Source organism: Herpailurus yagouaroundi, unplaced genomic scaffold, assembly GCF_014898765.1.
Source record: "Herpailurus yagouaroundi ecotype Mexico unplaced genomic scaffold, PumYag 159, whole genome shotgun sequence".
In the NCBI taxonomy this organism is placed as follows: Eukaryota; Metazoa; Chordata; class Mammalia; order Carnivora; family Felidae; genus Herpailurus; species Herpailurus yagouaroundi.
In genome coordinates, this window is record NW_024412400.1 from 80,677,046 (window position 1) to 80,699,255 (window position 22,210).

At 44.5% G+C, this 22,210-nt stretch overlaps 1 protein-coding gene across 3 annotated transcripts in view; it reads left to right on the forward strand.

Annotated features, from left to right (window-relative positions):
• Positions 1-22,210, forward strand: part of TPRG1 (tumor protein p63 regulated 1) — a 215,739-nt gene that overhangs the window by 52,801 nt on the left and 140,728 nt on the right. The window contains exon 1 of one of the 3 annotated variants that reach the window (XM_040481076.1): positions 21,624-21,855. The exons of the other annotated variants lie outside the window; for them this stretch is intronic. The gene's annotated coding sequence lies outside the window, so the exon portion shown is untranslated. Of the gene's footprint in view, positions 1-21,623; positions 21,856-22,210 lie in introns of those variants that run through there. 3 annotated transcript variants of the gene reach the window in all.

Here is a 22,210-nt window from a genome sequence, read left to right on the forward strand (position 1 = left end):
GAAAGCAGCGAGATCTAGGGAATCCAATGGTTGCCCGAGGGTCCGATTCAGCAGTGTGAATTCTACTGCCCAGTCAAAAGTCCCGATGTCTGCAGAGATTTGTCTGTCTGCAAGGACGGAAATGAAAGTCAACTTGCTATAAACCCTTCCACTCCCTTCTGATTGGTAAGGGAAAAATGTCCACACGCTGCCATCTGGTGGGCACTACTGGTCACTGCAGCTTGAATGAGAAAGTTCAGTCCACAAATCATTGAAAGGGCCAGGCACTCCCCTAGTTGGTTAACAAAGCAGCAATGAACAAAACATGGTTGCCGCCCTTGAAGGGCTCCCAGTCTAATGGCAGAAATTAACATGTCACCACGTCATTATAACTTAACAAGCACTATTTTAGGGCAAAGTTACCAAGCGTTACCAAAACAGAAGACCCCTCTCTGGGGGTTTCGAAGACTCCTTTGGGCTGAGTCTTGAAGCATGCCTTATAGTTAACATTACCAGCAGAAACGGGAACACAGGAATGGCACAGGCAAGTACGAGGTGTAAATTGTTAGTTAGTCTGGCCGGTAAGTAAGGAACGTGGGAAGGAAGCTGTAGACAAAAACCGGAAGAAGGTTGAAGCCAGCCCCTGAAGGGCATTGGCTGCCTGGCCAGTGCAACAAGTTCACTCAAGATTAGTTCGCAGAGAAATGATGGGATCAGATTTTGATGGTAAAGTGTCTGTACACATGCTTTCATTCATTCTTAACCTTCTCATTATTCAAAATCTTCTTCTGTGGAAACTCATTATGGGAAATAGGTGAAGCCATAACTAGTCTGATGGAAGCAGAAGTGAGCCTCCAGTGCCCAAGGAATTGTCTCCCTTCCATTCTCCCTCCCCATGTGCATGTGGGTGCTTTTAGACAGAACCCGCTTTGACACCTACCACTGTGCAGGATTCCTTCCTCACCTGACCATCCCTGCTCTGGTTTTAGGGGTAACCACATCCTGTCCCTCCTACGTACATGGGTGTTCTTCTCATTTCCTTTTGATTAATTAATTGATTAAAACTCATGTTATTTATTTTTCTATTTTTGACAAGGCTTTATTTTTTAGAGCAGTTCTGTTCACAGCAAAATTGAGAGGAAGGTACAGAGGGAGTGCACGCATCCCATGATCCCACCCATGCACAGCCTCTCCCATTATCCACGTCCCCTACCACAGGAATGCATTTGTGACACTTGATGAAATTACATTGGCACATCATTATCACCCACCCTCCATAGTTTACATTAGGGTTGACTCTCCATGTTGTGTATTCTGTGGGTTTGGGCAAGTGTATAACGGCAGGTATCCATCGGTAAAGTATCATACGGAATATATTCACTGCCCTAAAACTCCTCTGAGTTCCATCTCGTCATCCCTTCCCTCCACTCCCTAGCAACAACTGACTTTTTTACGGTCTCCATAGTTTTGCCTTTTCCCAAATGTCATGTGTTGGAATCATATAGGATGTAATCTTTTTCAATTAACATCTTTTTAACCCCTTTTGGTAGAACTGCTTCCAGTTCTGGAGACCCCATTTTATGGTAACCCCATCTTATGGCTGAATTAACTTTCCTGAACACACAGTGTGTATCCCCAGGTCACCCGGTCCCTGGCCCCCAACTTTATATTGCTGGAGGTCAAATATAGGGAGGGTGGATTGAGACCAACCATCTCCGTATTGCCTAGTAAGCATCACTTGTCTGCTGCTTACAGTATTAATTCGCATTCAGTGTCTACGGCATACCTGCCATCTTCAACCCACAGATCACCTGTGATGGAGTGTTGAGAAGGAATCCTTTAACGCTAACTAACACAACAGCATGCAATTTGCTGCTTTCATTCCAAGAAGGGCACTCTGGGAAAGCATTAAATAGCCTTCTTAGGAGTGTCTGAATGATCAAGATCTGCAGTCTTCCTATTCTGTGAAGATGTGCAGCCTCTAGATGGAATCTGCCACAGGGAGAGAGATTTTCATCCAAGACCCGGTCAGGAGTGGCTGGATGGCCAAGTGTGCTTTGTTCCGTCAATGTGGTTATCTGCCTGCCCTTTCAGATCCACGCTTTCTGATATAAAACGCAAATTCCACCCCCTACCCCCCAACAGCATTTCCTCTAACTCCTTCTCATGCCCCCTGTCTTCCCTCACGCCTTGCCTACTCTCTCTGTGTGACAGGGTCAATTTGCTCTCACTTTCCCACACTAACTTCTCTGTTTCAGTCCTGAGTCCGGAACTGCCTCCTTCTTGCCATCTGGCAGCTGACATCCGCCACATCTTTCCAACTCAAGCCCCCACCTTTTCTTGGAGGCCTTCACAAAAAAGATGTTAACTTTCACTCAGAGACTTTCCCAGTACTTGATTATGTACACAGCATTTCCACACGGTTGAACAACTACTTTAGCATTGATTCTTGCCTGCATTACTTAGGTTAATTGTTATTTTCCTGAGGGCACACTGACCAGTGTCCTTTTATGGTCCCAGTGCCAAGTTCAATAACCATTAGCTGAATGAATATCACACTTTACAATGAATGGGTTGGGGCTATTCTATGTTTTATTAGAGAAAATGGAAATGTAGCTTAGCCTACTGACTTTTAATAAAGAGCAGAAAGGCAGGAGTGTCTTTGTGCTTTGTAGACTTTGTATGGCTACCTTCTGTTCACTTACCTCTTTCAGTCGTAACTGTTGGTTTGTACACTTGTCTTCCTTCATTAAAGCTTGAACTCCTTAAAAGAGGAAACCTTCTGTGCTTGGCTTGGGACCTGGCTTATAGCACATAGTAACTATTTTTCAATGGATTTTCAATATATTTATCAGGACCCATCTGGATCTGAAGATATTTGGGGCCTCAGTGAGGTGGTCACATTTTTTCTTGGAGTCATTTTTAATAAAAAATCAACAAAATGGTAAACAGAATGCATTGCTACCCATGTAGTTAGTGCCTGGGTTGTTCAGTCAGCTCCTTATCTCCCTGAGGGCATGGATGAAAGGATGTTACTGGAGAGGGTCCAGGCTGGATGTTATGATATCTGTTCTGTAGCCCTGACATTCCCAGTTCCTGCGTATGTGACCCTGAGCAAGCCACTCATCTCAGGGCCTCGGTTTTCCCATCTGTGAGATAAGGGAATTGGCTCCCCAAGACCTCTCGTCTCTGACACTGCCTGGGATTTATTTGGTTTTGTCTCTGGTGCCAAAAAGGCCCTAATCTTTTGACTGAAATTGCCAAGTAATTTTCAATTAATATAAGTCCAGTGTTGGCTTCCATTCTCTTCTAAAGATATCTGTGGAAAGATCTGCACAAACAATTAAAATGGCAAGCATATCTCCAAAGTGAGTCCCTTAGTACTACTTGTCCTTGGGGTTGAATAAGCACAGGCATTCAGAAAAGCAAACGGGCTTTGCAATTTTAAAGCGCACTATTATTAGGAACTCACTAATACAGAAAGAGTGGATCTGAGTTGGGAAAAGAGTTGATGTCTTCCACTACAAATCTTAGCACTTTGGAGGTGTATCCTGCAGAGACAAATCTGATCCTAAATAAAGCTAAAACCATGGCATTGCAGAGGGCTTTGGAATGGGATATTACTTGGTACCTTGTTATGGAGGGTGTTAAGCAAACTTAGGTGTGAGAAAGGGAAACTCAAGTTAAATCAGGCAATAGAGGTTTTATTTTAAGGACATACTCCTATGCAAACAGGCCTCTGACTTAACCATCAGGCCTCACAGCACCTAGAATGGGAAGGTGGTCTGGATCCAACATGTCTACCTGGATCTGCTCTAGGGACTGTGGAAGCCAAAGACCATGAGCTTTATTCTGTACTTCAACTTCAGTGCATCTCAGCTACTCTGTCAGTTTCTGCTTCCCTTAGAATCTTTTTTCTTCCTTCTACCAGGCTGTACCATTTACTCCATATTGTAAAATCTGAAGAAGCATATTCTGATTGCTGTGGTTAATTACCATAGCCCCTAGTTGGGTACAGTTTTCCTTTAAGTTGTGCTGTAGTTGCTGATTAGCCTATACTTTGACAACCCTTGAGCCATGGTCACTTCCTGGTCCAATCAGCTTCAGCAAGAAGCAGGTTCTAGCTCATGAACGTGACTACTCCTAAGCTGGAAGAAAGCCCATCATCCAGTGAAGACTGTATATGGGCAGGTTCCTTTACAAAAGTGATGTGTGATAGTAAAATGATCATGTCTGTTCCACTGGAAATGTGTTTTTTTTGTTTGTTTGTTTGTTTGTTTGTTTGTTTTTGGTGAAGGAAAAATCTAAGAAGGAGTAGGATTGCTAGTCTCTATTATAGTTAACCCTTGATCAATGTAAGGGTTAAGGATGCTGACTCCTATACAGTTGAAAATCCACGTATAACTTTTGACTCCCCAAATACTGAACTTCTAATAGCCTACTGTTGACCAGAAGTCTTACCGAAAACAGAAGCAGTTGATTAACATATATTTTATACATGTAGAACATACTATATTCTTACAATAAAGGAAACTACATAGAAGAAAATCATAAGGAAGAGAAAATACATTTACGGTATTTACAGTATTGTACTGCATTTATTAAAAAAAAATCCACTTATATGTGGACCTGTGTAGTTCAAACCTGTGTTATCAAAGGGCCAATAGTATTTGCACAGCTGTCTTATGAAAGTGGTAACAGGCATATCTTAGGTTACCCTACAGAAGAGAAATAAAACAGAGAAAACTGTTGGCTAAATCTAGACCACATGCCCATTATCTTTCTGCCTGTAAGAGCAGGGAAGGTGAGGAAAATGTTTTCTTGGATAAGAGGAAAGCGAGCTTATCAATAGCTCACATCTTGGATCATTCTTCAAAAATAGGAAAAATTTTGGATTTTGCACAGGAAGACTTGAGGGATGTCCAGAAAAGCATGAAAAGTAGATATTGTTACTCTCATTTTATGGTTATAGAAGCAGTCTCAGAGAAATAACTTCATTCACTGATTCATTGCTTCATCGATTCATCAAATAGTTGTTGAGCACCTACTCTGTGCCATGTGACAAATGCTGAGGCTGTGAGCAGAAAAAGTAAAACTACCTGCCTTCACATAGTGTACATTTCTGTGGTGGGGAGAGAGGCGAGGCAGAAAAATAACCAGTTAAACATTTGTATAAACACGTAGTATTAAATAAGTGGTATAGGGGCGCCTGGGTGGCTTAGTCAGTTCAGCGTCTGACTTCGGCTTAGGTCATGATGTCACAGTTCATGAGTTCGAGCCCCGTGTCGGGCTCTGTGCTGACAGCTCAGGGCCTGGAGCCTACTTCAGATTCTGTGTTTCCCTCTTTCTCTCTGCCCCTCCACCACTCACTCTGTGTCTTTCTCTCAAAAATAAAGAAAAATATCAAAAAATTTAAAAAAGCCCACGTGTAGTAGTATGTCAGATGGAGGTAAATACTAGAAAGAAAAATAAATCAGGGAAGGTGGCTGTATTATGGTGATGTTGTCATTTCAAAAATTTTTTAACTTTTTTAAAATTTATTTTTGAGAGACAAAGAGAATGAGCAGGGGAGGGGCAGAGAGAAAGGGAGACACAGCATCCGAAGCAGGCTCCAGGCTCTAGGCTGTCAGCACAGAGCCCGACGCGGGGCTTGAACCCACAAAACCATGAGATCATGACCTGAGCCGAAGTCACTTGCTTAACGGACTGAGCCACCCAGGCACCCCAAGATATGTTGTCATTTTAAAGTGGGCAGACAAGATAGGTCTTGCTAAGGCAGTGATATTTAATCAAGGACCTAAAGGAGATGAGGGAATGAGCCATGTGAGCCTCTGGAGAAGGGTGTCTCAAGAAGGGGGAACAGCATGTGCCAAATGCTCTCAGGCGTAAGTGCACCTGGCATGTCTGAGGACCCATCTAGAGCCCAGTTTGGTAGGGACAGAGTGAGAGAAAGGGAACTGGAGGAGGTAAGGGCTGCAGGTGCTGGGGCTGGATCATGGGGGTCTTGGAGGCCATAAGACATCTTGAGCAGAGGACGGACATGATCTGACTTACATTCCTAATAAACCACTCTGACTGCTGTGTCTGGAAGACCAGGGGTGGGGGTGGGTGGTGCCAGTAGAGGGATGGCAGAAGCAGGGACACTGGTCAGGAGGTTGTTCAGCAACCCAAGTGAGTGATGATGGAGGCTGGGATTAGGGGAGTAGCTATGGAGGTCCTGGGAAAATAATCACAATTTAGCTATGTGGTAGGACGAAAAAATGTCCCCAAACGTGTTCAGTCCTGATACCTGGAACCTTCGAGCAACTGGGACTTTGCAGATGTGGTTAATAATTCTTCTTTTTTTTAATTTTTTAATATTTGTTTATTTTTGAGAGGCAGAGCATAGGTGGAGGAGGAACAGAGAGAGAGGGAGACTCAGAATCTGAAGCAGGCTCCAGGCTCTGAGCTATCAGCACAGAGCCTGACATGGGGTTCGAACCCACGAACTGTGAGATCACGACCTGAGCTGAAGTTGGACACTTAACTGACTGAGCCACTCAGGTGCCCTGCAGATGTGGTTAAATTAAAGATCTTGAGATGGGGAGATTATTTTGGGTTATTCACACGAGCCCAGCATGACCACAGGGGTCCTTATGAGGGACACAGTAGTGTTAGAAAGAAGATAATGTAGTGATGGAAGAAACAGAGAAGATGCTGCTGGCTTTGACGTCAGATGGGGTAAGGGGCCAGGAACCAAGGATTGTAGCTGGCTTCTGGAAGCTGGAAAAGTCAAGGAAAAGGTTTTCTCCTGGAGCTTCCAGAAGGAATGCAGCCTAGCAGACTTCTGACCTTCAGAAATATAAGACAAAAAACAAACAATTGTGGCACATACTCCACTCCATTTGTGGCCGATCATTAACAGCAGCAATAGGAAGCAAACACAGGCTATATGATGGGGGTTAGAGCCAATGATGTTTACCCATAGACTGGATGCCAAGTCTACAGGAAAGAGAACGGGGATAACTCTCAGAGTTTATGGTGGAACAACTGGAAGGATGAGGTGTCCCTTAGGGTGATGGGGAAGACCTGCCTTGGGTGGCACCGAAGGTCCACGTGGCTGGGCCCTTTCTGCTCTTGTGGTGCCAAGAGGCCGAGCTAGGAAGATGCACACAGGATGCACACCCAGCTCAGCTGGTGGGGGCGGGGGGTGTCTGCACCGCCACCGCTCTTCTTCTGGTGTACCCCACAGAGTCCCCCACTCTCTGCAGCTTCTCCGGCAGCACTCCCGCCCGCTTCTCTGATGGCAGAGGCAGCACAGAGCCGGATGAGATTAGACACATACATTTTATTTTAAGGCACAGCTGAGAAAGCAGTCAGGAAATAAAAGTTGTTTTGACGTAAACTGTATTATCTGGAGGCCTGTTGATGGCCTGCTGATGGGGTTCTCGGGCCGTGGGACAGATTCCTTACACTGAGCATCATGGAGACAGTCACTTAACAACCACCGCATTTCTGCCCTCACCCCACTTGGCTCTCCTCAGCCAGTGATGCGAGTCATGTCAGTGTAGGAGAGGAGCTATCGGCCAGGGAGATGGGATGCCCAATACTGACTCTGGCTCTGCTACTCAGCTGCTGTCACTCCCTCTTTCTGAGCTTCAGTTTCCTCATCTGTAAACAACAGGTGTGGGAGCCATTGTTTTCCACGAACCTCCTTGACCCTGGTTCTCTGCTTCTCCTTTGTCTCAGTTGTGTGCCTTGGAGAGAAGCTTGAATGAGTGGTTGCCCAGCCAGGGTCTCAGCACCCGCCATTCTGTTTGGGGTCCTGAAGAGCAGGCACTGACCTACTTCTCTCGTCTTCTCTTTCCTGCCTTCCTATTGGGTTTTGTTCTGACCCTAGAGCTGTCATTACTCATGCTGCATTGGAGAGCTTGTTTCTATTCCAACTGGTCCACGATCCACATGGCCATGGGACTTAGCAGTGAGCACAGCCTCCATTTGATAGAGTCCAAGGCAGATGGCCATGCTTCCTTTCCAGACTGAACATCAAATGCCAGGAACTCAGTGAGGGGCACTCTCCTTCTGGCTTGGAGCTTTGCGAGGTGGCCACACAGGCCAGGTTCCGGCCACCTTCTGTTCTGGTTTGTCTGATGATGCTTTTGGCAAAAGACAAGGAAGAACAGAAAAAGCAAAGAAGGAAGTGAGTAGTCTGTTAAGGGAGTGTGGCAGGCATCCTTCACCCTTTGGAGGAAGTTTCCATGAAAATACAACACACAACAAAACATCGGGCATACTGCTGCATCCCAGGAGGATGGGCAGATTTGCTTTGTGAACACATTCCCCATTGTCCTCCTTGGGTAAGGTCGCTGGGTTGGAACATGCGGGGTCTGCGACAGGAGTTCTCATAATATCTGTCATCCTCTTTCCTTTCTGGCTGGAGGAAACCCGACCTATCGAATAGGAATAGAGACTGAATTATGGTTGCCCTGTATTGTGCAATACATGTTATAGAGACTAATAAATCTTGAATAAATAAGCAAATGGATTAAAGGGACATCACCTTTTTACTGTGAGACTTTGTGAATGTTACATCACGCTTTTGGTTCCTGGGGCCACATTTACAAAACAAAAACGCAGGCCCAACCATTTATAATCAAAAAGATATTGAATATCAACATTGTAGTCATTCACTGTCGACACTGGAGTGTCCCTCAAACCATCTTGTAGAGGAAATAGTCACCATCGTTATGGTTTTCAAAATGTTCTCACACCCATCTCTTATTACTCACTTTCCAAAACAGCCCCGTGAACTAGGTTTCATTATTATTCTCTTTGTTCCGCTGGAGGAACTGAGGCTCTGAGAGGTTGTGTGGATCCAGGGCTTTTTACTACCTTCAGATGGGAAGAGCCCTGTCAGCGTTCCCATGACACGGGGTTTCACGGGACTCATTCTGTTTTGTTCACTTGGTTTCCATCACAGTGGTTCTGTCTTTTTCCTCCTCTTCACAGCTCTGGTGTCTTCCTTTTACACTCCCTCTTCTGAGGAATAAAACCAAATTACTCTCATTTTTCCCCGTAGATATTTGCCCTCTTCTCTGTAGCTGTAGCTGTCTTCAAAAGCACATTTTCTACCCAAGAATTCATCAAGGTATTTTTTTTTCCTTCTCTCTCTCTCTCTCCCTCTCTTTTTTTTTTTTTTTTTTTTTGCCCTAGACAAAGGCAATTTTCTTCTGAAAAAGAATGATTGTAAAAGCTGTTAAGATAATAAAGTTTATTGTCTCCAGGAGTTTCTTCTGAGGAGCTGGCAGTTATTCCTATAATGATAAAAATGTGCTCCTCTCACACCACATTCACACCCTACCGCCCTGGGTCTGTGCCATTCTGTGCTCACAGCTTTTCATTTTGATGCTAACTCATAGTATACTCTTTTAAAAAATTCAAAATGGTAGTTAATCTGAGCAATGTACTTTAAAAAAAAAAAGGTAATAAAATTTCTTTCCAGCCTTTTAAATGAAGAGATAAGGGGACAGACCCAACTCCGAGAATTACCAAAGGATTCCCAGGGAGTGAGTCTCAGGAGGATGGTGTATCCCATCAGGTCCAGGAAGAGGTGGAGGTGGTGTTTCGGGTAGAGGGAATATGGCAGACAAATGTAGAGAAGCATAAACAAGAAGCATAGTGTGTCAAGGTAACACAGAGGAGAAAGTGAAAGATGATCCTGGGGGAGTAGGTTGGGAAGAGGGAAAGGTGGAGCTATACCCCCTATCCTGGTGATTTCTTAGAACTGCTGGGAGGCCCAACAGAGATGAGAGATGGGAAACTCTCATAAAGTAGAGAGCACTTTCAGGACTCTAAGGCGAGCAGTGTTTGTTCATGTCGTTGTTGTTATTTATATATTCTTGGTGTGATTACCGACAACCTGAAGTCAGCCATGGGCCTCCAGCAAGAATGATGTAATTCAGTGGCTGGTATGACTTAACGATCTTCTAATGTTGTTCTTGGTCTTAGGGGTACAATGCGGGATGTGAAAGGAGAAATAGGACGTCTGTTTTTCTCAGGTGCTGCAGATGCAAAGTCACAGCCCTGAGGTAAACTCTGTTGTGGTAGGTGATGCTTTGATGGAGTGTTTCTCTGTGAGGTTCACGAGCTGCAAAGAGGTCCTGTCATCAGTCTTGGCAAGCATTGTAAAGGAGTATGGGGGTGGCTCTCTCAGAGACTGCCTGTGTATAATGTCATGACAAATTCTAAAATTCAAATTCCAAAGGAATGCCTCTATGGTGGATGGATGGGTGGGTGGGTGGGCAGGTGCAGGGGTCAACTGAATGCTGATGAGGAAGTGGTCAAAATTGTTAGCCTGAGCTGGGATGTGCTGAAGTGCTCATTAAGACTCATGGATGTCAGTTAGTACCTTTTGGCAGATGATCTATGAGCTGAATTCTATGAAAGGAAAGCAGAATTGAGTGGAAGAACCCAAAGTAGTCTGAGAGTTGACTCTGGGGATTTGATTGGGTGATTTCTTCTTCGTGGCAGGAGAACAATCCCACATGGAGTCAAGAGGGAAAGACCCCATACAAGGTTCTGGTAAATTGTGTAAGATAATCTTTGGCTAGGGGAATGTGATAGAATGTGGTGCTCAGTAACCCCCTTCTCTAATTACAGGTCTCGGAATCAGTCATCTATTTTGTGCTGTTGTTATTTTCTTTGTTTCCATTTGGGCTTTTCTTAGTGTTTGGTAAATTTCACATTGAATATGTCAGCCTGTCTCTGTTGTGCTAAGGAATACAAGAATGAAGATTATGTTTACCTTAAGGTGAGAAGAAAACAAAAAGGAAAGTACCTCTGTTATCTTCTCCTCCTCCCCAGCCCTGAGAGATGGGGACTTAGCTTGGTGGTGGCAACAGGAATCAAAATAAAAGAACTCTAGGGAAAGATAAAAGCTCAGAGGAAGTGAGGAGAGGCAGGTGTTGCCCCACCCTCTTCACCTGCTAGACCTGTTTCTATGTATGTTTCTCTCTGAGGGATAAAGATCTCGATCACCAAATGGAAAATTCTTATTATGCTCTTCATATTCAAGATAGCAATTTTTTCCATGGTGGTATTTTTTGTTTTTGTTTGTTTGTTTTCTTTTTTTTTTTTTTTTTTTAAAGACTCCTCTTAATATACTACTTATGGCTAGAATCTATGGAGAAGAGGCCAAGATGAAATTGAAAGGGTGCTTTATAAAGATCTTGGTTGGATTTTTGGCTTTGTGATGTGGCTTGACTTTGGACATATTGATGAAATTCATTTCCTTCCTTGTAATGAGATTTATAATATCCACTTCTTGGGATGCCTGTAGAGTTTGAGACAATGTGTTGAAAGAACCTATTAATTGATACATGATAGACATTTAGGAGGTATTGGCTTTCATTGTTATTGCATCTTATTACATGTAAACTAAAGTAATCTGGTGTAAGATCATCCTGGGGGCTAGAGTTAGAGAAGATAGTCATAGCTTCTCTCTCTCTCTCTCTCTCTCTCTCTCTCTCTCTCTCTAAGAAGCAGTGTGCTCTGGGAAAACAGCATGGGCTGTAGAGTCAGACGACCTGTCGAAACATGGGCAGTGTATTCACTCTTCTTCTTCCTCAGTTTCTTCAGCCATCAAAGAAGGGATATCGTGAGCATCAAATGATACAAATATATTAGGGGCCTGACAGAGTGCTTGCTCCTCCCCTCCCTCGTAGCTTAAAAATAGCAAATCTTTCTTTTTGTTCTTATGCGCATCTACCTGCCTCCCCTCACCAACTACTTTTTGTCAGGTGCCAAGACTATGCACGATATTCCATTGTGTAGGCTCAAAAGCCTGGAAGTCGGTCTAAATTCAGGGGCTTTATTAATTTTTTTGCCTTTATTCATTATGTTTTATACCATTCCATTCCATGAGATACATTTTAATTGAGCTTCTGTTATACGGCAGGGATGATGGACTTACAGTGATTGTGACAATGGTTCTTGCTCTTAAAAAGCTCAGACCAGGTGGGAATGGCACAGACTAGAAATCATTGTGTTCTGAGACAGATAGGGTCCGTACTGTGACAGAGGGTCTGAGTCAAGGCAGGTGGCCTCTGAAAGGTGGAAGGATGGCAAGCTCTGGTGGAAGGTTCAACAGAAGAGGTAAATTTGGAATCGCCTTGGGAGCTGTGAAGGGTTTCTGTAGGCGGAGGGGTGGGAAGGGCCTCTGGGGCAGAGGGAACATCCCGAGAAAAGGCATGGGTGTACAAGTGTGTGAGACGTATTTGGGGAATGGTGACAGTTTAGTTTGGCTGGAGTATATGATATGTGAAGGAAAATAATGAGGGATGAGGGTGAGGCGTTATTGTTAAGAGTCTTTCATGACAGGACAATAATTTTGTACTCAGTTTGATTTGCAATGAGGAAACACTGAGAGCTTTCTGGAGCAAGAGGATAGGTAATATGACAAGGAAGATACAATAAGTTGTATCAGAAGTGGGGTTTGCATCTGTCTCTAGCAACAGCCTGATAATACCATTTATCTTGATCTTTGATGGCTGATAAGGGAGAGGAATAGTGGCAGTGTTCCAAGTTCTAAGTCAAGAGGAAAGTAAGGACACGGAGGTGGGAAAACCTCAGAAATCATTTGAAAACAGATTATTCCAGGCCACTGAGAACATAACAGACAAGTAGGGAAATTTGGGGAGGTGACTTTAAATACCATGATGGGATCTTGAAGGTTCATATCAGTGATGCTGGTTTCTGTTTTAGAGGAGATCAGAGTACACATAGGCTATCAAACAAAGACTCCGAATGAGTTTACTGTTTCTTTAAAGTAAGGTTTCTTGGAAGATCTATGAACTACTAGGGTGTTTTGTTTTGTTTTGTTTTGTTTTGTTTTGTTTTGTTTTGTTTTGTTTTATTGTGGTAACATACCCGTAACATAAAATTACCATTCTAACTATTGAGTAAATCCCCATGTTGTGCAATCATCACCCCTACATAGTTCCAGATCTTTTCATCACCCCAAAGGAAAACCCTAACTACTAAGCTATCACTCTCCACTCCCTGCGCCTCCTGGCAAACACAAATGCCTGAATGGATCAACAGAATGGGGTGTCGCCCTACAATGGAATATTATTTAGCCATAAAAAGAAGTGAAGTGCTGACACGAGCTACAACACGGATGAACCCTGAGAGCCCTCACGCTGTGTAAATTTGCGTTTTGTTTTTATTTCAATGTTAACAGAACATTACTAGTTGTAATCCCAGCATCTTTGCCATGCAGGGATAATTTGCAGTAGAAGATACTTTCAGTAGGTCACAGCAATTGCGTCTTAACTTAGTGATTCTTCATAGAGCTCTGCAAATGCTCAGCAGTCTCTGATGTGTTTCAGGGGCTCATGACAGGACCAGGCTATAGATTTTTCATGGAAATCTCTCAGGGATTCGATTTTAGCATTTCTCTCCAAAAATTATTAAAACACTGTGGATAACACAAACACACCTGCAGGAACCTATTAAATACCTCAGCTACAACATATGTAATGTAGGTGGATGAATCTGGTGCTGAACTCTAGCTCTGTCCTTTAAGGGTCTCATGATTTTCAGCATATCCCTTAACTTCTCCGAGTCTCTTCCCTCATCTGCAAAATGGGTCCAATGGCAATGTCTCCCCGATCGAATTAGCATGTATATAAAGCATTAACACGGTGTTGGTGGAGCACAAGGCACTGATATTAGATAGTATCATCAGCTGATTGTTAATAATGAAATTAGTGGTACAGCTTTTAAGTGGTTCTGCTTTTCGGAGGTCTTGGAGTAACTCCAGGGGACTTTGGGGAGATGATCCTGATGGTGATACAGTATCCCTTTATGTCAAATGTGACCCAGGAGAGCATCTTTTATAACTGTCACACTGAACAGTGGTGTGATGGTGGTCCAGTTAGCCTTTGGTACCCAATTTCCCCACCTGTGAAATAGCAATGATGTATAGTACCCACCCCCACATGGTTGTTGTGGGGGTTATATGATTAATATTTGTGAGGCTCTAATTGCAGTTTCTGGCACATAGTTAAGCACTACATAGGTATCTGTTAACTAATTAGAAATAAATAAATATAGGACACAAACTGATCCAACATCAGGTTCTTAGGTTTTTTTCCTCTGAATGACTAATACTCACTGAGGCATTGATTCAACTTGATAACGCCTTGCTTTAGTTGGTATTTTAAGTAAAATTTTGGAATGTGCTGGCCCAAGTTATCTGTGTTGTGAGTTCAAGACAGAACTGTGATCAACACTGACATTATTCAGCTGATCTGGAGACCTTTAAGAATGTCAGACTTGCTTAGGAAGCCAAGAGTTCACATCTTACCTTCAGTGTATGAGTTCATCACCCGTTGTTCTGGTTATTTTAACGAATTACTGGTTTTAGGTTTAAGCCATAATATTTCTAGGAGATAAACAGGCTACTCTAATAAACGTGGAAGATTTCTGTGCAGTAACAAAGTATAGTGAAAAGGGAAATAACTACTCTGAAACTAAAATTTAGTATATGACTTCAGGGCAGTCGTCCCTCGATGTGTCTTAGTTTTCGGAAATGCCAACTTAAGGAATGAGGTCTCTGTGTGTATTACTGGCCCCTCCCCACAACTTTGTAAAAATTAAAAGTTCCGGGAAACTCTAATGGATACCCAGGTAGCAGTGGAATTTCTCTGGTTGAATTGGCATGCATGTCCACTGGCTCTACCTGGGGATCAGCCTGTCCTTCCTGGTAGCTCAAGGGGCAACTTGGTGGTGACCATCTTTTTGCATAATAAATAAATAATACAGATATATGCAAATTTGCTTGTATTTTCCACAGAACTAGGGACTCTGCTATGTAAATGGACCCTGTGCTAAAATGAAAGATTCTTTTGCAATATGAACAATTGCTCTTTGGCATCTCTGTTTTCTAAATTCTGTGCTTCATTTCTCCTAAAGTGGGATACTTTGGGCTGGAAACACTATCAAAAAACTTAGGACATTACTAGCTTTTTTGTGAGTTTCTACTTTTTGAGTCACTTGCAATTTGTCATTCTTTTTCCCTCTCTTCAAAAGTGGGATCATCTGAAAGAAAAAAGAAGCTTCTGTTTAAAAAAAGGTATCTGAAATTTCCCAAAGTATGCTGGCATCACCGCAATCCATGAATATTTAATCATTATCAAGACAGGAGGTTGGAGAAAAAAAATCAGGTTGTGATATTTGGGAACAGCAGGTGTGGGAAGGAGGGTGTTGACGCCCTCTGAAAACGGATATGGCATGTTGTTCCCTGTGCAGTTCCCACGTCACCCGGGGTCCCAAACGTGCTGTAAGAAAACTCTAGGGAGCAGGGGCTTGTCCTCACCGGCCCCACACCCTTCACATGGCAGAGAGCCTCCCTGGAAGTGTGGATGCCCTTCATGAAACTCCACCTAAGAACTCTCACGTCCTATCATCAGAAGCAAGGCAGAAATAAAGGGCTTGTGAGTCAGTTACATACAACTGTCCGTCCTCTGACTTTATCACATGTTCCACTTGCCCTACCACCCGATGTTCCAGTCTCACAGTTTCACCGTGACTTCTGTGTATTGGAAACTGATTCATCCCACAAGCTCCTGCCCCTGGGTTTTTGTGTACCTGTTTCACACTGGAGTTCTCTGTCAGTAGTTTGACAAAGTGAAACACTCTAGTTCTCAACCGTTTATGTGGATACCAGTCACCCAGCAGGGTTTATCTATCTATCTATCTATCTATCTATCTATCTATCTATCACACTGTCAGTAGAGTCCAACACTGGACTCAAACCCACGAACCATGAGTTCATGACCTGAGCTGAAATCAACAGTAGAATGCTCAACCGACTGAGCCACCCCAGCATACCGCCTGCCCCTGCCTCACAACAGGACTTCTTAATATGAGGATTCCTGGACCCTCCTTTAGGGGTTTGAATCTAGTAAATTGAGAATGAGGCTAGGGAATATGCACTTTTTACCACAGGTTCTCAGGCAGGTGGTCCAGGAACTGTCTGCACATCAAATGTTGCCTTCGGGCTGTGTTTCCTGGGCCTTGCACCAAATGCTTCCTTGGTATAAGGGGCCAGGCTGAGCCTGGAGTTACGAAGCCCAAACTGCGGGGCCAGCTTTGGTTCAGATGGTCACAGAGTGTTACCTGTGTGCAAAATTATGATGTTTCAGGAATGTGGCTGGGGCAGGGGTTGACAGGCCAAAGGAACACTCCATCCCCTTTCCCGTGTGATTTGGGCAACATCTCAGTCTGTCTGCTTGCATTCTGGTCACAGCTCACAGGAGTTCCTCAAATGTCAAGACTCAACAGGGTCCCCAAATGTAATAATGATGAAAATAAAGTATGAACTTCCTGGCCTAGTATTCAGGATCCTCAGTAAGATGGCCTTGGTCTGCAGCCTACCACCCGCCATTCATCACATATCCCATCAGAGCAGCACGACTATTCAAGTGGCTGTGCTTGGTGGCAGGACTCAGTCTAAATCACATCACTTGGGAGCAGGGGCCCTACTGCTCCAGGGCCCCTCCTTGGATGCCTAGCCCCCCCATCCCAATGTGTCTCTGTCACCTGGGTTGTAACCCCCTCTATCTGGCATCAGAAGAATTCTCTAGCGGCTTCCTCTCTGGGTCACCTCTTGTGGTCAGAACTCAACTTCTTGAACTGCATTTTTTGTCACTTTTGTTATTTTGTCAGGCCAACTTGGGTTCTAGAATACAATCCTACCCTAAAAACCAGTTCTTAAGTCATGACACTGAAATGGAGTTGCTAACAGTTTGGTTCTTAGAAGCACAGAATGCCAGCCCTGGAAGGGACCTCACTCTGAGCACATCCAGTCCTCTTCACGTTGTTGACCAGCAAACCAAAGTCCAGGGAAGGAAACTCTCCCAAGTCCACCTAGACAGTTGGTGAACTAGCACTCGGAAATGACTCTCCAAACCAACACAGGCGTGTAATTCATTTCCTCCTAACTAGTGACCTTCATGCTTCCCTTGGAGTCTCAGTGTTCCAAAAGCTGGTCTTACTTGCATGTAGTTTACGATAGGCTCTTTATTTACACGTGTAAGTTTTGCCTCCTTCCTTTGATTTCTTCTCTACTGAGACATATGACCTGACTCAGGCTATTAGAAGAATTTTGGATGGGAGAGAAGAGCCAGTGGTAGGAGCTTCCTTGTACTGCAGTTTTAAGATATCAGGGCCATCCTCAATTTAATTTGACCAATATATGTTGAGCATCAGAATCTGCTGGTTGCTGCCCCAGGTGTGGGATTGTGTCACCTGTGTGACAGAGGAGTAGGTTCTGCCTCTGTGGATTCCAATGGTCTAGAAAAGGGAAGTAATTCAAAACAGAATTAATGCTGAGACCAGAATGGGAAACAGACTCCCAGTGTGAACATGGGTTGGTCTGTTCATGAACCTGGAGGGGATTATTTCACTGATAAAGGGTGGCCTGTGCTGGCTGCCTGACGTCTGCTCTGAAACTTCATGTAGCTCTGTGATATCAAGTGGTGACTGGATGGTTTCCACATTGACTCCAGGGCAACCCACGCTTGCTCCTGGACTCCATGAGTAGGGAGGAGCCCCGTGTGCTTAGCAGGAATGGTGAGCCACACCTTGGGCGTGAGTCAGGCCCCCAATCCATGCAAGATAGGGAAGGTTGATCTGGGTGGGGCCTGTGGCAGTTTCATGTTCCACCCCCCCACATTGCCCTTTCTCTTGTTAAATGTTTATAATGCAGGGCATCCCATGGCTGGTCTCTGCCATGTGGGCAGCCCTTTGCTCCACCACCAGCGGCTGGCCAAGCTGCTCTGTTATCCTCCTCTTCGTGATGCTCTTCCTTCTATATTGCTTTGGGGGATTGGGTTTGTAAGACTGGCCACACGGCTTGCAAGCCTCAGTGCAAAATGAAAATGCAGGGCCCTTGTTTAAGAGTTAATTTCAACGTGGTGACAGCAGAACACAGGCAAGCAGGGGCCCTTTTATCTACAGGGCTCTGGGACACTGCGTGGGTTGTTTGCCCAGAAGCCGCCTCAGGTGGGAGATGGATCAGGAGTGGGATGGGGATCGTGATGGAGAGTGAAGTGGGCCTTCACTAGGCCAACAGATACCAGCCCATTGCCTTGAACCAAAGCTAAAAATGATGAGACATCTTCCCCAGTGGAGCCAAATGTGAAAACATGGCACATGTGAGTACCACTTGGTGCCCAGAGGGTTTGAAGCTATTCCACTTTGATTCTGTGGCAATCAAGAGCAGGCTTTATTTTGTGAAGGAGAAGTGGGCCAAATTGGAAAGGTGACCCACAGAATGTCATGCGTGTTGGTTATGCCTGGGTACTAAATCTTGGGCCTTGTAACTTCTGTGGCCTATCTAGCCCTTGATGGAGCTGAGTAAAAGTGGAATTGTCCTCTCTCACTGTGAGTTAAGTTGGAATTGGGGAAGAAGAGTGAGATGCAGCAAGGGAAATGAGATCAATGATAACTGAATGGAGAAAACAAAACAGTTTAGAAAGCCAAAGCAATTTGTCTGAATCCTATCTGATGCACAACATACAGCAAAACAGACAAATGTCTGCGCGGCAAAACAAAACTGGAAGAAGATATTGTCAAATAAAATACACATATTTCCAACCAGCCTTGAGCTCATCTGATAAGGGACAGATTGTCCAGAGTAAATAGAGAGGAAGAAAGATGCTTTGGGCTGAATTTAGTCCCCTGTCAAAATCACAGGGGAGTATAGCAATTCTCCTCCTACTTTATCGTCTCTGTGGTGGCCAGGCCTTGTAGGGCCACACAGGGGAGCAGAGTGGTGCATACACTCATGCATTTGCCTGTCTGTCTGTCTGTCCATCCATCCATCCATCCATCCATCCATCCATCTGATATCTCTTGAGCACCTCTATTGCCACTGTCCTGTGCCAGATCCTAAAAAGAATGTTTAAGACATGGCGCCTACCTTTAGAGACAGCAGGCAGGTATGGATCAGGGGAGAAGACTAGCCACAGTGATGTGTAATGCTTATGATGTACTGTGGGACTCAAGAGAAGAAGAAACTCGTACTGCCTCATTTCTCGGCGGATGACCTGCCTGCTGGTTCCTGTTTGCTTCAACAATGCCTGCTAGTGCCTGTTCTTTATCCCGGTGCTCCTCTTTCCCAGAAGACTCCTGGGGAGGGAACAGAGATGGGGAGTAGGGATGTGGGATTCTTACAGACAGAATTTATGAAGCGTCCAGGGTGCATGTCTACATACCAATCCTTCTCTGCATGAGGGGGCGCGTGGTGGTCCTGGTTAGGGCCTGAGGATGATCCATGCTTACCTGTGCTTTCTCTTACCCATCTGCCACCACAGACGTGGATGTAAGAGAGTGGCCCTGCTGAGGTCAGGGAGAGGGCAGCTGGGTGATCATCAGTATCACCCTGCCCCATCTGAAAAATGGCAGGAGGGGAGATCTAATAAACCAGCATTTCCTAACCCAAATTAGCAACAGCTTACATTCTCTGGCAGTGACAGCAGGACTGAAGGAAAGGGAAATAGAATTAAATTGTAAGGGCTGTCACAGAAGAGAGAAGAGGGACAAGACACCAAGAGAAATGATCTCTAAGTGTGTATCCTGCAAAATGGTTCTGTGATTCTCTGATCCTTGGCCGTGGACCACGTCATCCACCAGGAGACCCGTACGCAGCCTTTGCTATAACTGAAGATGGTAGCTGTGAAGTGAATCTCACATGATGTCCTATGTCCTGTCATAGCAGTGCTGCACATTCATGCCAGGACTTAACATTGACAAAGCTCATCTCACCTCCAGAATCTCATTGTCTTCCTTGACAGCCCAGGCAGGCAGGTGGAGGTCAGCGTTATAATTCCCATTGCACAGAAGAGGCAACGGAGGACCGAGAAAGTCTGAGCTACTTGCCAATCGATTCCAGGGAGTGGTGGCAAGGGCCCAGAGCCCAGGTTTTCTGTGTGACATTCTTCCAACTGCTGTGACCCTCCTGGCTGTACTGTTGCGGCCCCAGTTATGGCTGGGTAGAGAGTCACAGGAGCGTAGCACAAGTTGAGAGAAGCATCCCATGGCCGCTGGAAGCCTGGTGATGATTAGACAGTTGCCACATGGACATAGATGTCTTTTCAGAGTCTCTTGCCCTTTAAAACAACATGCTTCAAACAGCAATGCGTGGGTTGGTCCCGGGCTGGGATCACATCTCTCAGACTCCTTCTCCTTTGCCCCCATCTGATGCTAGATGGTAACAATATTAGTCTTGCAATTACTTCTAATTGCCCTGCAGTTTTGTGGTGTATAAGTGGAGTGACCTAGATACTACTTACGTGAAACTCTCTCTTCATCATGGGGTCTATAGTAAGGAGGGCATAAATCAGTTAGATCAGGGATGGCTCATTCCATCTCACAGTTAACATCTATATCCAGCTCTACCATCTGCATTTGTCCAATGCCAGCTCGCCTAACAGCCCAGATCTAAGGCTGCCCCCTCCTCTGTGAAGCCTTCCTGGATTCTCCCTCCTCTGGATTCCCTCAGCACTTGTTCAGATCCTATTCGTGGTGCTGGGGTGCCCACCATTTTCTACCCATTTTATTTTAATGAGCTTTGTATGCCAGAGACTGGGTCTAGTTCATTTTTCTATGCTTGTCTACATGGAGAACTGACAATGGCCAAGATGGTTGCTCATTTAACTACTTGTTGGATGAAGACCTAAGTTATGTCCTCGACATGGTGAAGGCCTGTAAAAAGACAGGTGGACACATGATGTCTTTTCACTGCTCATACTTTATATTGACTCTCTATGTAGAAAAGTCTTATCTGGGTTTTGAGATCAATTCATTATGATTCAATGACATTTTCTTATAGTTGTTACTATGTCAATTCCTATCCTAAGTTCATTCTCAAATGCTTCCGTTCAAATGCAGCATCTCTGAAGGAAGAATGCTATTCTCCATTTACAGATGACCAAAGAGATAAGGTCAGAATGGTAAACATATGACTTGCCATAGGTTGCAAAGCCATTAAATGGCAGATAGGATTCATTGAATAGATATTCTTTGATCATCATTCATTCAACATGTATTTTGTACTTGCTACACACTGAACAGTATGGGGAATAGAGGGGAAGATAAGATGTGGTCATTACCCTCAAGGGGCCCACAGTCTAATGAGAGGGACATACACTTAAATGGAAAACAATGTCATGGGGCAAATACCCTAAAAGAAACAATGACCAGAGACTCTGCATGCACACGTGTTTGTGTTTGCTCTCATGGGGATACAGTGCTCTATATGTCCTCTACATTTCCGAGGCAAAAGTAGTAACAATGCTCAAAATCACAAATAGCCAACAAATCAAGTCCATCATAAAATACTAATAATAGGAGCAAAGGCTTCAGGCTTATGCTTCCTTACAGCTAAATGGGAGCATACAGATGTCATGGGGGAATGGACAGGAGGCTGTTCCTGCTTACCCCATCAGAAGATTTCAGTCAAAGAGGAAGTTGGCAGCACAACCCAGGACTTCTTAAAGAATGGGATGACAGAGAGAGAGAGAGAGAGAGAGAGAGGTGTGTCACCGTAGAACAAGAAAGGCCCCACCCACAAACCTGTCTCTGACAGGTTGAGTTCCACCCTGTAAACATCCTCAATCCTTTCATTTGCCCCTTTGTTTGAGGCTGAGCAGGTAACTCTCAACCCACTTGGTGAGGCAGGGCTCAGACTGGGGGGTGGCAACACAAGGGCACCCTCATGTTAGGCTTCATCTGAACCAACTACACTTTCACTGGCCGCTATCTATGGTCTGACCCTCTTCATCCAAGAAAAGAAAGAAAAGTGCTGAGAACCAACCACAGCCTAGACAGGTAAGGCCAGGTGGCTTGTCCCTGGTGCAAAGAAATGGGGTTTCTCTCTATGAATCTATTTCTCCTGCCCCCTGGCTTGGGTTTCTGGTCACCTCTACCACTGACTTGCAGTTCCTTCTAGACTTGTAGTTTTCCACGACCATTGGAAAGTCCTCCATTTGTCCTTACTGCCCAGGGTTGATGAGGTTTGTAGACCAACGTTTTTCAGCCTATAAAATCACTTGACATACTTATCTATATATTGATTTTGACCTCAACTGCCTTATAAGAGCAGTAGGATAGGTATAATTTTCTCTATTCAGTGGCTTAGTGAACTGAGGCTTAGTGAATTGAAGTGATTTGTTCAAGTATGATC